Source organism: Anser brachyrhynchus (genome assembly GCF_964034855.1).
Source record: "Anser brachyrhynchus genome assembly, chromosome: 2".
Taxonomy (NCBI): domain Eukaryota; kingdom Metazoa; phylum Chordata; class Aves; order Anseriformes; family Anatidae; genus Anser; species Anser brachyrhynchus.
Genome location: NC_137695.1, coordinates 114,726,326 through 114,741,258, shown reverse-complemented (window position 1 = coordinate 114,741,258; position 14,933 = coordinate 114,726,326).

The following is a 14,933-nucleotide window of genomic DNA, read 5'->3' as shown; positions in this document are numbered from 1 at the left end:
GACATCATCTACCTCAACTTCTGTAAGGCCTTTGACATGGTCCCACATGACATCCTCGTCTCCAAATTTGGAGAGATATGGATTTGAAGCATGGACCATTTGGTGGAGAAGGAATTGGCTTGAAGGCCACACCCAGAGAGTGGTGTTCAATGGCTCTGTGTCCATGTGGAAGATGGTGTCACCTCAGGAACAGTACCTCAGGTCTGTCTTGGGACCAGTACTGTTTAATACCTTTATCAAAGACATAGGCAATGGGATTGAGTGCACCCTCAGCAAGACTGCAGATGACACCAGGCTGAGTAGTGCAGTCAATACAACAGAAGGAAGGGATGCCATCCAGAGGGACCTGGACAAGCTTGAGAAGTGGGCCCAGGTGAACCTCATGAGGTTCAACAAGTCCAGGTGCAAGGTGTGGCACCTGGGTCAGGGCAATCCCAAACATGAGCACAGACTGGGAGAAGAACTCATTGAAAGCAGCCTTGCATAGAAAGACTTGGGGGTTCTGGTGGATGAAAAGCTCAACATGAACCAGCAGTATGCTCTTGCAGCCCAGAGGGCCAACTGCATCCTGGGCTGCATCAAGAGAGGAGTGGCCAGCAGGCTGGGGGAGGTGTTTGTGCCCCTCTACTCCTGCCCTCTTGAGGACCCACCTGGAGTGCTGTATCCAGGTCTGGGGCCTCTAGCACAAGAAAGATGTGGATCCCTGTGAGTGGGTCCAGAGGAGAGCAATGAAAATGATCAGAGGGCTGTAGCACCCCTCCTATGAAAAAAAGAGCTGAGATAGCTGGGGCTGTTCAGACTGGAGAAAAGAAGGCTCCAGGGAGACCTTTCAGTACTTGCAGCCTTTCAGTACTTAAAGGGGACATCATAAAAGAGATGGAAGGCGACTTACATGGGCAGATATTGTTAGGACAAGGGGAAATGATTTCAAACTAAAGTGTGTGTGTGAGAGGGGGGAGGAGTAAGATCAGATGTTAGCAGAACATTCTTTACTCAGAGGGTGGTAAGGCACAGGATGGAACAGGTTTCCCAGAGAAGTTATGGATGCCCCATCCCTGGAGGTGATCAGAGAGAGGTTGAATGGGGCTGTGAGCAACCTAGTCTAGTGGAAGGTGTCCCTGCCCATGGCATGGGGGGGTTGGAATTTGATGACCTCTTAGGTCCCTTCCAACCCAAACCATTCTATGATTGATCCTATGATTCCATGATTCTATGATTCTGTGATCTACCTATAAATGGAAAGTAGCAAATGTTTTCCATGTTTTTCTTTGCTTGTTTGTGCAACTTTTGCTTTACCTAATAAACTCCATTTATCTCAACCCATGAGTTCTCACACTTTTACCTTTCTGATTTTCTCCCCCAGCCCACCTGGGAGGAGTGAGAGAGTGGCTGTGTTACATTTCTGTCAGCCAGGTTTAAACCACAACATTTTGAATCCAAGTACAGATATGTTTGTAGTACGGAAAGTTATTTCTAAGTGACAAAGGGATATTTGGAAAGTCACCCAGACTTTATTCACAGGCACATTTGTAATAGTGTTATGTTTTATCTGACACATTATCCAGATGAAAATCAGTTATTGAAAATGACAAATTACTGAAAATTTATTTTCAGAAAGGATCAAATATGGGGAAATGAAAATACCTATTGATCTACTTGGTTAGCCCTTATATTTTCTCATGCAACATTAATTCTACATGCAGTATTAATTCTAGCAATAGAACTCATGAATTGAAGGAAGCTGCAATGGAGTTGTAACAATAATATTCCTGTGAGTATTGAAAATATCCCAAATCTACACTTAATATCTTTTTAGGATGTATTCAAAAATGATTGAGATGGAGAAACCTTTCTTAGGCTTTGCTCTTGCTACTATTCTGACATTCTTGTTTTGTTGTTGTTGTTGTAGACAGCATATGTGAGATCAACATATTTCATAAGGCTTTGATCTGGAGCATATCTACTGAGCATATTTGAGTTGCTCAGTCCAGCAATCATATGAAATCCCATGTGCACATGTAAAGCAATGTCAAACCTTTTACAAACAGAGGATGTTGAGGGTGGAAGAGCAATGCAGGAGAGAAGTAAACAATGTAAAGAAGAGCAAGAGTCCTGAGAGAAAATGATAAAGGCAGAGGGGGAAAGGTTACAGGGAGAAGCTGGACTATTAGCTACATGGCTAGATAACAGCAACATAGAAAGAAGGAAAGAGCAATTTATAACTGAAAGGAACATTAGGAGAATAAAAGACATTGATAAACCTATTTTTTATCATTTTCTCTGCAAAATAGTCCAGGCTACAGAACTTCAGTACTTCTGGGATACATGGCCTCAAGAGATAAGAATTAAATGGAGACTTGGGACTTGTGAATGGGAGCAATATATGGGATTCCCTGGCATATGATAAACTGACTGGGAATAAATTTCTTTGAGCGTGGTTTTAAACTGTTCTCAAGGTTTGTCAGGCTCATAAACAAACTTGTTTACTGAAATTCAATGGAGCATGCTAAAGTCAGGCTGGAAAACACAGCCTGTTTCAGCACAGGGGAGGCCAGAGTGGGCCAATGTCACTCATCACTGCCTCTCAAGGTGATCAGGAAAGCTGTAAGGAAAGTGTACAGGGAGCCCTTGGAACACGCACCCCCATCTGAGGGTGGCAGCTTCTCCCTGCCTCCTGATGGCAAAGGCTGTGATAGCTCCATGGATGCTTGTACTCTGTGGCTTTTTTTTGTCAATGCAAAGTTGTCAAAAAGGTACACATCCCCAGCATATTACTTAAAAGTGCAATATATCAAGATTTTCCGTGGAATTTTACCCACGTAGTTACTAAAGAAATGGTGGAGAGTCAAAATTTTAGTGCAGGCAAACCCAGATAAAAGCACTTGTAAGTTTTAAACTTATGAGTACTAATTTCTGCCAGCTTTACATCTGTAAATTTAAATGTAATGTATTACATGAGTGGCTTTCAAATTATATGAGTTTTGCTGTCCTATATGTTTTGTAGGTATTTGCCACATACCACGTCTACATACATACATGTACTCATGCAGTCCCACCACCTTCCACCAACAAAGATAGTCATACTTATTCTGCAATCACTTTCCCTTCAGCATACTGTTAAAAAAATATGACCCTGGCTCCAAACAAATTAAATTTAGCATCAAATTTCTCACCTCATTTTCCAGAGTGCCTAGAGAACTTTATGAAGCCTTGGTTGGAAAACCCAGCTGTGGCTGTGCTCTGTGTGCCAACAAGGTTTTCTCTCAGTCCCTGTGCCAGCACACAGACATTCAGCTTGCAAAAGTATGTCTTTGCATCCCTCAATCTTCCTTCAAGTTTGAGATCTTGCTTTGGACCTACACCTCTTGTCCCCCAGCTTCACTGGGCCAGAGAACATACTTCCTTCGTAAGGATAGAATATTCAGGAAGAGAAAAAGAAATAAGAAGGGAGAAAAAAATGGATGAGAATTTTTTGTAACTTCTTGAATTGCTTTCCTTTTCTCATTCCCTTGAGGACTACACAACCACACCAAACTGCTGCCTTGAAAATTGCCTTATTCTTAGAAAAGGATTCTTGATTCAGTCTATTTGCATTAAAATGATCTTTGTATTTCTGTATCTTCCATTCTTAATACCAACTGGATTTTAAAAGTATAATGTGTCATAATTAATCATTATAACATTTTGTGCATAGAGGAAGATTTTACCTCTTAAAAGCCATTTCTAACCACATGAAGGAGAAAAAAGTGTTTGTGAAGCAAAATAGTGTTTGGGTCTATCATTGCAGGTTGAGCAGGGGTAAACCTTGCCAGGTGAACCTGGTTGCCTTCTGTGATGAAATGATTGTGGATGAGGGTCCCATCTGACCCAAGTATTTCTGTGATTCTTAGATCCCCTTCTAAGATCTTTGCTGAGGCCACAGCACTGTTGTGAAGCTGTAGGAAGTCTGATACTCTCATTTGTACATATTGTTGAGTGGAGGTGTCTCAAATTGCTGAATCTGTTGCTGACTCTTTTTTTTTTTTTTTCCCCAATTATTTTTTGGGAATTTGCAGCCTATACCGCCACAAGTTGTGCTTTTGTGGCAAAATTATCATTTGACTGCAGGACTATAATATGTGAATTTTCTTCTGCTTGTAGCTATAATGGCATTATTTTCATGAAGTGAAGGTAGATTTTTCAATCCCCAATCAGATTAATGTTCTGTCTTGCCTTCTGTTTCTATCTTCAAATCCCCAGTGATTCTAACACCAGATCTCTAACAGTGAAACCACTCCTTTTAACTCTGTTGAACAATGTGTTGACAGCTAATGGTTCTTAGTTCAATGATGCTGTTTCTTACTGTCAGCCTTAAAAAGTAATCACAGCCTTAGTCCACATACTTATTAGCAAACTGTCTGACTGCAGTTTCTGTCTACCTGCCAGACCAGGCATTATGGATGTTAACAGTGATGTGCTTAAACTTCTACTTATCTTCAAATTACATGAATTTATGTTTTATTAAGTATGAATTCTGTTCAGAAGTTCAGTGTGTTTGGCATGGTGCCTTTTTACATGATTTTGGCATGATAGATTATGTATATGTTAATATCTGTTTCACTGAGGCATTTTCAAGTGAGACTGCCTCAGGGAAATGAGAATAATAGTACAGAAGAAGTACAAAGCTTCTTTATTCCGCCCTCCCCCCTCTCCCCCAACACCTCACATAATCTGTATCATGTTTGTTCCGAGGAGATAAAATTTTCTGCTCTACCAATACTACTCTTATTTGACATAGCCTGTAATTTCAAGAGGCTTTAATATGTTCTTTGAAGTATCTATTCATTTCATGCAAGTTTAAGAAATCTTTTGTCCTTCTCTTTTAAGTATTTTATTCTGCAAATGACCTACTTGTGTTACCTTTTTAGATATTGTTTTAATTTCCTATAGCTTCTTAGAATCACATTCTGATATTTTATAGCAAGTCCTGGATTGAGAGCATCTGTAAACTGTAGAGACATACTAAAAAGTGCAGGCTTGACCATCCTGTGATAACAATCTTAATTGTTTTCTGCCAGTACTGGTTCTCATGTCTCCTTGCAGCAGAATGAGTATCTGTGCTAAGAAATGGACTTCTATTTAAACTAAGAAATAGTCACATCGTTTTAGACATTTTAACATTGCTAAGTTGTAACATGCACTTGAGAGTCCTTCATAGTGTTAAGTACAAAGCAGGGTAAAGAGCAAAATAAAGGGCATTTTTGTAGCTCATATTCATTTAAAGGAAATAGAACAAGGAATCAGTCCTAATCCACTGTTTATGAGATTCCTTAGGAATAGTTCCTTTAACTCCAATTCGCTGGTTGCCTTCCCTCTTTTCCCTCTTTTTTTTTTTTTTTTTTTTCCCTTCGCTTAATTTCTTTCCTATTTTAATTGAAAATGCTCTGAGAAAGCATATTTATCGATGGGGCTACTCTTGACTCATGATGTCAGAGATGCAGTCTGGCTCCAAGCACATTTGAAGATCTATATCATGGCAGGCCTAATGGTTCTAGCCCTTGACCATGACCTCATCCTAAGCTTTACTTAGCTATTCTTGTCCCATAAGAAGCATTTTACTATTTCCTTCTAATACCTCTTGTCCAGTTTTTGGCTACTATTTTTCTTTTGCATTATATAGGTTATCCAGAAAGAGAAATAAATAAATAAATAAATAAATAGATAGATAGGCAAGGTCCTGATACTGTCAAATTGCTTTACATAGGTTTCTGTACAGTCCATGGGTGTTTTGCCATTGACGGCACTGGAAAAAGAATTGAGCTACACATGTGTATTACAATTCAGTGGCTCTGTTGAAGAGCGTGCAGTGTCACCAACAAACTCTCATCAGAGAACAGTAATAGGAAACTGGTTTCCCAGCACCAGCTGTGTGCCCTGCTACTGCAGAAAATGAAAATGACATGTGAATTCAACTGATCAGAACATATTATGGCAGCATACAGAAAGGAGCAAGTTTCATTTTCTGCAACAGAAAGGAAGATACTCTGTAAAGGATAAATGTTCCAAAGGACAGGTATCCTGGGTATACTCTGGGTAAAGGACAGGTGTCCTGGGGATGCTATGTATTAAAGAGAGCTGAGTGTCTGACAGCAAAACAGACACAATCAGACAAGTGAAGCTGCCTGAAACATTAAAGAAAATAGCTAATTACATATTTAACTGAATCAATGATAAACATGGGATTGTTAAGATTGCTTTATTGTTTTGGTTTGGTTTTGTTGCTGTCTGTCTTTAGTTATTTATTTATTTATTAAGCTGATTGATAGACAGTCTTGGTCCTGAGCTGACAATCTTATTATTCATCTCAATCTACAGCTTTCACACAGGATGAAATCTCAGAGGCAGACATAGCTTTAAGAACTCTCCATTGCCTCTGTAGGCTGCCTTATGAGGGTTAGGTGAGCACCAAAATGTTACCTTTTGTTTTCTTTTTTAAGATTTTTCTGTGTACCATGAGATTCCATGTTTTCTCTTTTGAAGCTTATGCTGTCTGTTGCTTCTGTGTTGCTTGTATCTATCTCCTTCTAGTCCCCCTTGCTTTTTCTATCTCTCTTTTAGCTTTCCTCTGCTCTTCAAGCTTTATCTGTGCAATTCCTTGGAGCTTCATGCTTAAAAGACATGACTTGACTGCAAGCTTTCAAGAATCACAAATGAAATGAGCTTAGGAACTCTGTGTCTCCTGATGCCAAGTGCAAAAAACTTTCCTAAATGCTGTAGCTTTGCCAGTCAATTACTGAAGCCTGTGAGAAAAGCACGGAGTAATAAAATTATGTGCAATACTGAAAGGAATACCAGAGTAAAAACAGTCTTGATTTAATGGAGAGGAGCATTATTGATTCCTGTCCTCTGCAACAGGGCTTAAAAGCAAATAAAATCCATTACTTCCAATGGCTGACATTTTAAAAGCCACTGCTTGTTTAATGTTTTAAATCATACTGTACTGGATTCGCATTGTCTCTTTATTCTTCTACATTTCTGTCATCCCATGTGCAGAGTTTTGCCACTACACCATTCCAAGAAATATTTCCCTAATGACTACAATCATTATTTCCACAGATCCAATTGCACCTGGGTTGTCAGCTTGTCAAGCCTTCTAAACCAAACAGGATCCAAAACAGGATCCAGCAGTTCAAAATAAAATCTCTGAGGAAATCCTAGAGCTTACAGGAAATGATTTTGGACACCTGGAAATCCCTGACTTTGATTCTGCAACACTTTCAACCCCCACAAAGTAGCTAGGGAGAACTGTAATCTTTGAAGTGCCTCTGTTTCTACTAAATAAGCCAAGATGATCTAAGCTCCTTCAAAAGGTATGGTTTACTTGGGGTCCTGTTGAGCATCTGTTTTTCCTTCTTTCTTCCACTTCTCCTTTACATTTTCAGCAACATTAGAAGCACCTTCTTGTGAAAGGTCCTTGCTGAATCAAATCTTGAGAAACTGGTGTATATCATCTTCACTCATTCTCCACCTTCATTTTTAAAATGGCCTCTGTTTCTTCCTGTACTAAAAGATGTAGTAGAAACCTGCCGTGTATATGTACCAGAAGAACAACAGCCAGCTTTTACCCCCACCTTCTTCACCTGATGAGAAAATACTGCCTTTGGCACAATGCAATAGGATTCTTTTGGATAGAAAGATTTTATAACCATAGGGTGTTATGTTCCAGTTCTCTTTCTTTCTTTTTTTTATTTTTTAAAATTTTTCCTCTTTTTTTTTTTTTTTGTTATTCTTGTTTTTCTCCTGTAGATCTTGGGACATTATTTATAATGTACCCTATGATTATTCATTTTTTACAAAGAAAATAAAAAATGCCAGCTTTTGGTGTAAAAAACCTGATTCTATAGTGCAAACAGGACTGCCTTGCTGTTTTGGATTATTGAGTGAAAGAGATGTTTGGATTTAGCAGAGAGCCCAGGAAGCTTTTACTCCTGCATTAGTCAGTTGATGTAGTATGAATGTTCCCAACCACTTCAAGAGAGAAGTCTGTGAAGCTGAATGGCTATCTGCATTATAGCTGGATCTGACTTTACAAACATCTATGCTGGAGATATAATTCCTCATATACTTCCATGTAGTACTATTTCCAGATCTGTTATTTTCTATTACAACAGATTTTATTTTATTTTTTCTGTGGGTATTTTACAAGAGTGCATGCAAGGAAGAATGCTATATAACCTGACAAAGGGAGAAATCAAATTCCTCTTTGCCTTCTCACTAGAAGTTTGTTCACTGAGAAGAGCTCGTCATCATTCCTGAAGGCTCAGAACAAGAACAGGCTGTTAGAGGACACATCTAAGTCTCGATAGGACCTAACTATGTAGCCCTTCCCCATCTTACTCACTCCTACCCACCTTTGAGGACCAATGAGAGATCCCATAGGCCTCTGTCAGAATTGGCTTGTGAGTAATTTTACATATAATTACATATTGCTACAGGCTTTCTGTACAGAATTATGAGACAGACAGTCTGTTCCATGTAATGTATAAAATGGAGTAAGCTGCACCACATACTTTCTTCTCTATAGTTTTTCTTAGTTATCAGACATTTCAGTTGGTGCTAGTAAATGATAATTCTTCATAAGGAAATAAACTAGAAAAAGGGTTTATAGAGTGCTAACACTAACTTCTTCTAAGCACAGCCAGCCTGTACCTAGGGAGTTTCTAGGTTTCACAAGACTTCTAAAACAGTCAGTTACCTTTACAGTCACTTATGTAAGCCAGTGCAAATTATCTCCCCAGGATCTCTCCACTGAGCATAAAATAATTTGTTCTAGACCATGGTCGGGAGCTTTTCACCAGAACTATTAGTCTTTCTCCAAGTCTAATTTTCTGAATTTTGGTCACTACTTTTTCCACGATCTTTCATGAAATGACAAACTATCAAAAATCTGAAGTCTTTCCATTTGTAAACTCTATCCCCTCCCCTCCCCCACTTTTTTTTCTTTTTTTTTTTTTTGATTCTGTTTCGGATGGAAGCTTAATGTAACAACTCGGAAGTGGCATACATGGGTGACCTGCAGTAAACTATTAATCTCAGCATGAGATTTATGAAGAACATAATTCAGTAGGCCACCAACAGCTGGTCCGTTCTCATTGTCTCAGAACTGGAAAGAGCTGACTCCGAATGTTTTTAGCTTCCCACATGAATTAAGTGTTCATAAGACTTCCTAATTAATTATATATACTGGCTTCAGGTTTTTGAGTGACCTTTCAAACAGTTTTTTCTGCACAAACCAAGAATGGATATTATTCTGTAGTTTATGCAAAAGGGAAACCATTTCTGTAAATGAAGAATGTGAACATTGAACAGTATGGTGAACAAGTAAATGTATAATTATATGTAAACACACATATCTATGTACACATAATATAATTTATATAATTTAAATGTGCATTTTTCTACTAGCTCTCTATGTAACATCCTAATATATAAAACAATACACCCACTGTAGGTAACAGAAATATGCAGTTTTAGTTAGAGCATCACCCTAGTTACCACTCGTATGCAAATCTGCATTTAAAAAAAAAATGTTTTCAATTTTTTGATGAGAGAGACAAAATAAGTTTGACAAATGCATTTTAAAATAGATTTCTTATAGATCTTGATTCAAACCAAAACCAAAATCTTAAAATAAACAGCAACAACAACAAAAAGCTCTTCTCCAATAATCATACAGATTTTGTCCATTCTACTATCTAAAGGCATTAGAGGTTTTAAACCCAACTAATGTGTGCACTAATGGTGATGCTGATCATATATTTAAAATCTCCCTAATTTTGACATTTTTCCCCTGTACAGAATAGATCCTTTAACTGCGGATAGATCACTTGTCCATGCAGAAAATAATTATTGTTCTTGGAGATGCTTTCAGTACTGTCACACTCTGGTGTGTCTAGTGCAACCTGAAAGCATAACTTATGAGCATCAAAGACAGCCTCTAGTCAATTGCTCTCAAGATCATCAAGCAAGAAGCTTAACGGCCCTGTTTAAAATATCCATCTTCCAAGTCTTCTTGACATCTGAGCTTGAAAAATGTGCTATAGAAAAATAACATTAAGAATGTTTTATATTGTCCTCCACTTCTGATCAATTTGTCAGTAACAAAACAATATAGAGGCTTAAATAATTTTCATTTTTAGATACAATTACCTTATTAGAGACACACTGGATGGATACAGCATGTGTGAGAGTTTTTGTGATTTTATATATATATTATGTTGTTGATGAGCTTTGCAAACATTGTGTTCATGAATGTCCATTAATTTATTTGCTGAAATGGGAGAGGTTTGTATTTTCCTCTCTTTTCATTCTTAAAGCAGCTTTCTAGCAATACTTTTGGTAATATGCGAGAATTAAAACATGCTCTTCTGGAACCTTTTAATTGTGACATTTTACACAGCAGGCCAAAATAGGAGGATTTAAGCTTTAACATCCACAAGGGATTTGGAATTTCAGTGAATGCTTCCAGATTTGTTTCATGGGGTATGGTGACACAAAAGGTTATATAAAATCTCACCTTATGCAGCAATTTAAACAACTTGATGTTTGTTTCCAGTTCATTTTTTTAGGTCTCTTCCAGAAATTAATCATCTAGACAAGTGTGGATGTGTTAAAAAGTGTTTTAAAAAGTGTTTAAAAGTGCTTTTTAAAAAAAAAAAAAAGTCATATTTATTTTTCACATTTACAAAACAGCACTGATCTTGGATGGATTTAAATTCTCTTTGCATGACTTTCTCCGTTTTAAATAACTGGACAATATGTTGCTTCCCTTTCGTGCCTCCACTACGATGGATTGCAAACCCCAGCATGGCAATGAGAGTTCTAACTCTCAAAAGACAGTGTATGTGTATTTTGTAGAAGTGTTGAGTTGCTCAGATATTTTCTAACAAAAAGAAACAAGCCATTAAGATTCCATAGAATTCAACATAGCCACAATGATGAAGTAATATATGATAATAAAGGAATAGATACATGATAATAATGGAATATTAATATGATCAGGTCTTTGTCTCTTGGCTTCAGCCCCATACACTTTTAGGTATCTAGTGCTTGGAGGGTAATACTGTCAACTGTAGTCACTGCAGTGAATTCCTTATTCTTATCCTCTCTTTAAATAAATAATTCTGTAAAAAGTCTCAATGTCTCATTATTAGACATTAAAGTAAAAGTTGGATTTGGAAATGTGTTCTTTTAATATATTAGGTCTTTTCTATATATATATAGAAAAGAGTTGTTCTATGGAGAATAATTTCTAACTGATCTTAAATCAAGAGATGTAATTGACAGAGGAGGAAAAAAAAAATCTTCATTGGGTTGAAAGAAAGGAATTCTCCTTGGTGGTGCTACTACTTTGCTGGGCAGCTGAATTCCACCACAACACCTCTCTCACTCTCCCTCCTCAAAGGAAAACAGAGGGAAAATATGATGGAAAGGGCTCAAGGGTTGAGAGAAGGACAGGGAGATCACTCAACAATTATTATCATGGGCAAAACAGATTCAACATAGGGAGATTAATATGCTTTATTGCCTATAACTAACAGACTAGAAAAGTGGGAAACTAAAAACAAACTAAAACCACCTTCCCCACCTGCCCACCCTCTTCTACCTCCTCCACCCCAAGCAGTACAGGGGAACAGGGAATGGGGGCTGTGGTCAGTCCCTACCACTTTATCTCTGCCACTCTTTCATGGTCACTCTCTGCCCCTGCTCTAGCATGGGGTCCCTACCATAGGATGCCGTACTTCCCGAACTGATCCCACCTGGGCTTCCCACAGGCAGAAGATCTTCAAGAACTGCCCCAATACGGGTCTGAATGATGGGCAGCAGCTCCCCCCAGACCCCCTGCTCCTGCGTGGGCTCCTCTCCACGGGCTGCAGCTCCGGCCTGGTGCCTGCTCCTGCGGGGGCTCTCCATGGGCCGCAGCCTCCTCCAGGCCACATCCACCTGCTCCACCGGGGGCTCCTCCACGGGCTGCAGCGTGGAGATCTGCTCCGTGTGGGACCCATGGGCTGCAGGGGGACAGCCTGCTCCACCGGGGCATCTCCACAGGCCACAGAGGAACTTCTGCTGTGTGCCTGGAGCACCTCCTGCCCTCCTTCTGCACTGACCTTGGGGGCTGCAGGGCCTCTTCTCATTCCTCTCCCAGCTGCTGTGGCACAGCAGGTTTGTTGTTGTTGTTTGTTTGTTTGTTTGTTTGTTTGTTTGTTTTCCCCTTTCTTCAATCTGCTCTCCCAGAGGCCCGACCAGCCTCACTTTCTGGCTCGGCTCTGGCCAGCAGCGGGTCCCTTTGGAGCTGGCTGGAGCTGGCTCTGATCTGACACGGGGCAGCTGCTGGGCTCTGCTCACAGAGGCCCTCCCTGCAGCCAGCCCCCTGCTACCAAACCCTTGCTGTATAAACCCAGTACAATACCAATGGATGAACAAATCTGAACTCACTGAAGTATTTGCTTTCTATAAAATTCTTAGTATACAGAAAATTATTGTCTTGAGATTCAGAATGTAAGTTTGCTAACATTAACAGTGTTAGAGATGTGTCTATACCAAAGGGTTCAGTGATATGTAGTTACATATTTTGTCAGATACTTCAAATTGGAAGTAAATGCAATACACTCATATATTAAGGCCTGTCATTATTACACTGTCTTAAAATAAAAATAGTATTGTGAGATATTGCTCTAACCAAAACAAAAACAAGAAAATATTCATATATTCCCTCTGAGGGATCTCATGAGGCAAAATAATGGCAACATATATGAATAGCTGCGCAAAGCTTAACTTCTAATAAATATTGTCATTGGCTCTCTCCACTGAAGTCTGTGATCCTCTACACAAAACCTTTCTATCAGGCTTCCTGTCTTAATAGATCATGAGATTGTAGAGAAGTGATGAAATACCTAAACAATAAATAGCATGGGAAGTGGCACCTGGAAACTTCCACTGCTACACAATAGTGCAAGAATGAAAAAATTTAGTTGGATTGGGAAAGGAAAATACATAATTTTTGTCTATTTGTGGATATTTTTGTCTTTTAAAAAAGTGGGAAGATATCTGCACAGTAACTTCTAATTCAGCACTTTGGGACCAGTCCAAAGGAAAATAATAATGTTGATTATTATTTAAGATTCTTCAAGTGCTCTTCCTAAAAATTGTGTCCTCTGGTATGCAGGACAGGTCTGATGAACATACTGATGAGAAGAATAAAGGCCAAAAATGCCCACTAAGCATTCCTCAGAAGTAATCAAATGCTGAGATGTAGTTTTAAGAACTTAAATTTAAGCTTCTGTTTTTGAAAATCCTGTCTGACATAAGGAGCAGTGGCAATTAGATTGTCTATATTTGAATTGCCACTAGTGCCTTTTGAAGGTGTTCCCTTGTGAACCTCTCTCATGCAAGGCAGTCGAAAAGTGAAACTTGGAAAAGATCACAAAGCAAACTGAGGGAGCTGAATCCTCGTAGATCGAGACTGAAAGTAAGGTCTGCTGAAGGGCTAATGAAGCAAAGACACCATGCCTTGCTCTATTTTTTATCATAATAACTAACCAGGATCTTATACATTAGAGCAAAATAGCCACAGTTTAGCAATATATTTATGTCTATATCTTTCCATTCACAAATAATGGATTTCCCTATGTCTGTTTAGAAATCCCAAAAGAAATGACACCAACTTTCTGAGAATAAATTGTGAAACTTTGTCTTCTGTTTCTATTTCTGCTACTTGCTACATTTTATGACTGGATGTTCACACACATCTTTAAATGTGCATTTTAAAAAACAACTCAGGATAAGATAACATTTGTAAAACAAACAGACATGAAACGTACAAGTTGTATCAAAGTTAAGGACTGTCAAATAAGTATTTGGAGGTTTCCTGAGAGTCTTTCTAAACAATTCCACGTGTCACATAGCATAAGAATACCCACATCAATAGCTTGGCCGTTCTTTTGACATCAAGTTTCAAAATACATGTCAAGCAATTTGCACTGTGTACTATACAAATGTCAGTCAGAAGTAGAAAGATGGCCACAAGGGATTACGGTGTTAAAATGTTGCATAGTATCAAAATGCTAGCTTCGGTGAAAAAAAAAAATCAGCAACAGTAAAGTCAGTATTTTAATAAGGATCAAGGGAGGCATAATTAAAGGTGGTAAATCTGTTTTTCTTCTTACCCCACCTCATATTTCCTCTACAAAGTCTTTGAATTACAGATTTAGTGAGTTAACAAGCACTAGCAGTCTCCTAGGTCTCATCCATTCCTGCTTTATATACTTCTGTATATAGAAACAGCCATGATGCAAAAACAACAAATGGATCTTCCCACATTTTCAGTCAGAGGGAAACCAACATCACTGAAGAATATGACCTTATAAAATATCAGTGTTTGGTTACAGCAGGTAAAAGAGATCAGGGTCTTTGGGGATATAGATTCAAATGCTCTTCAATCTTAGATGTGGTAAATTTGCCTTGTGATCTGTAGACATATATGAAAGTTCATATGGTAAAATTTATAGCTTTTGATCAGAAACTAAAAGAAAAAAAATGTAAATTTGTAAGTAATGCAAGCCAGAAAAAGATAAATTTTAAGCCCATGTTATGTTATATTCTAGACAGAGCTTCCAGTTTGCCAGATCTACACTTTAATGAATTTCTGCTTCAATGGAAACCAGAAATAACAAAAATTAATCTTTTCTTTTTTTCTTTTTTGAATAATGCAGTTAGATATAGCCCTGCACAGTGCAAAGGTTCAATAAACAAAACAATATAGTCATGTACTCATTGCATTTCTAAGGTGTGTAAAAGCATGATTTCAAATATACATACACACATACTATACGTAAAGAGAGATATCATGAACACATACATAAAAAGAGAATATGCACATATTTTAAGACATTATT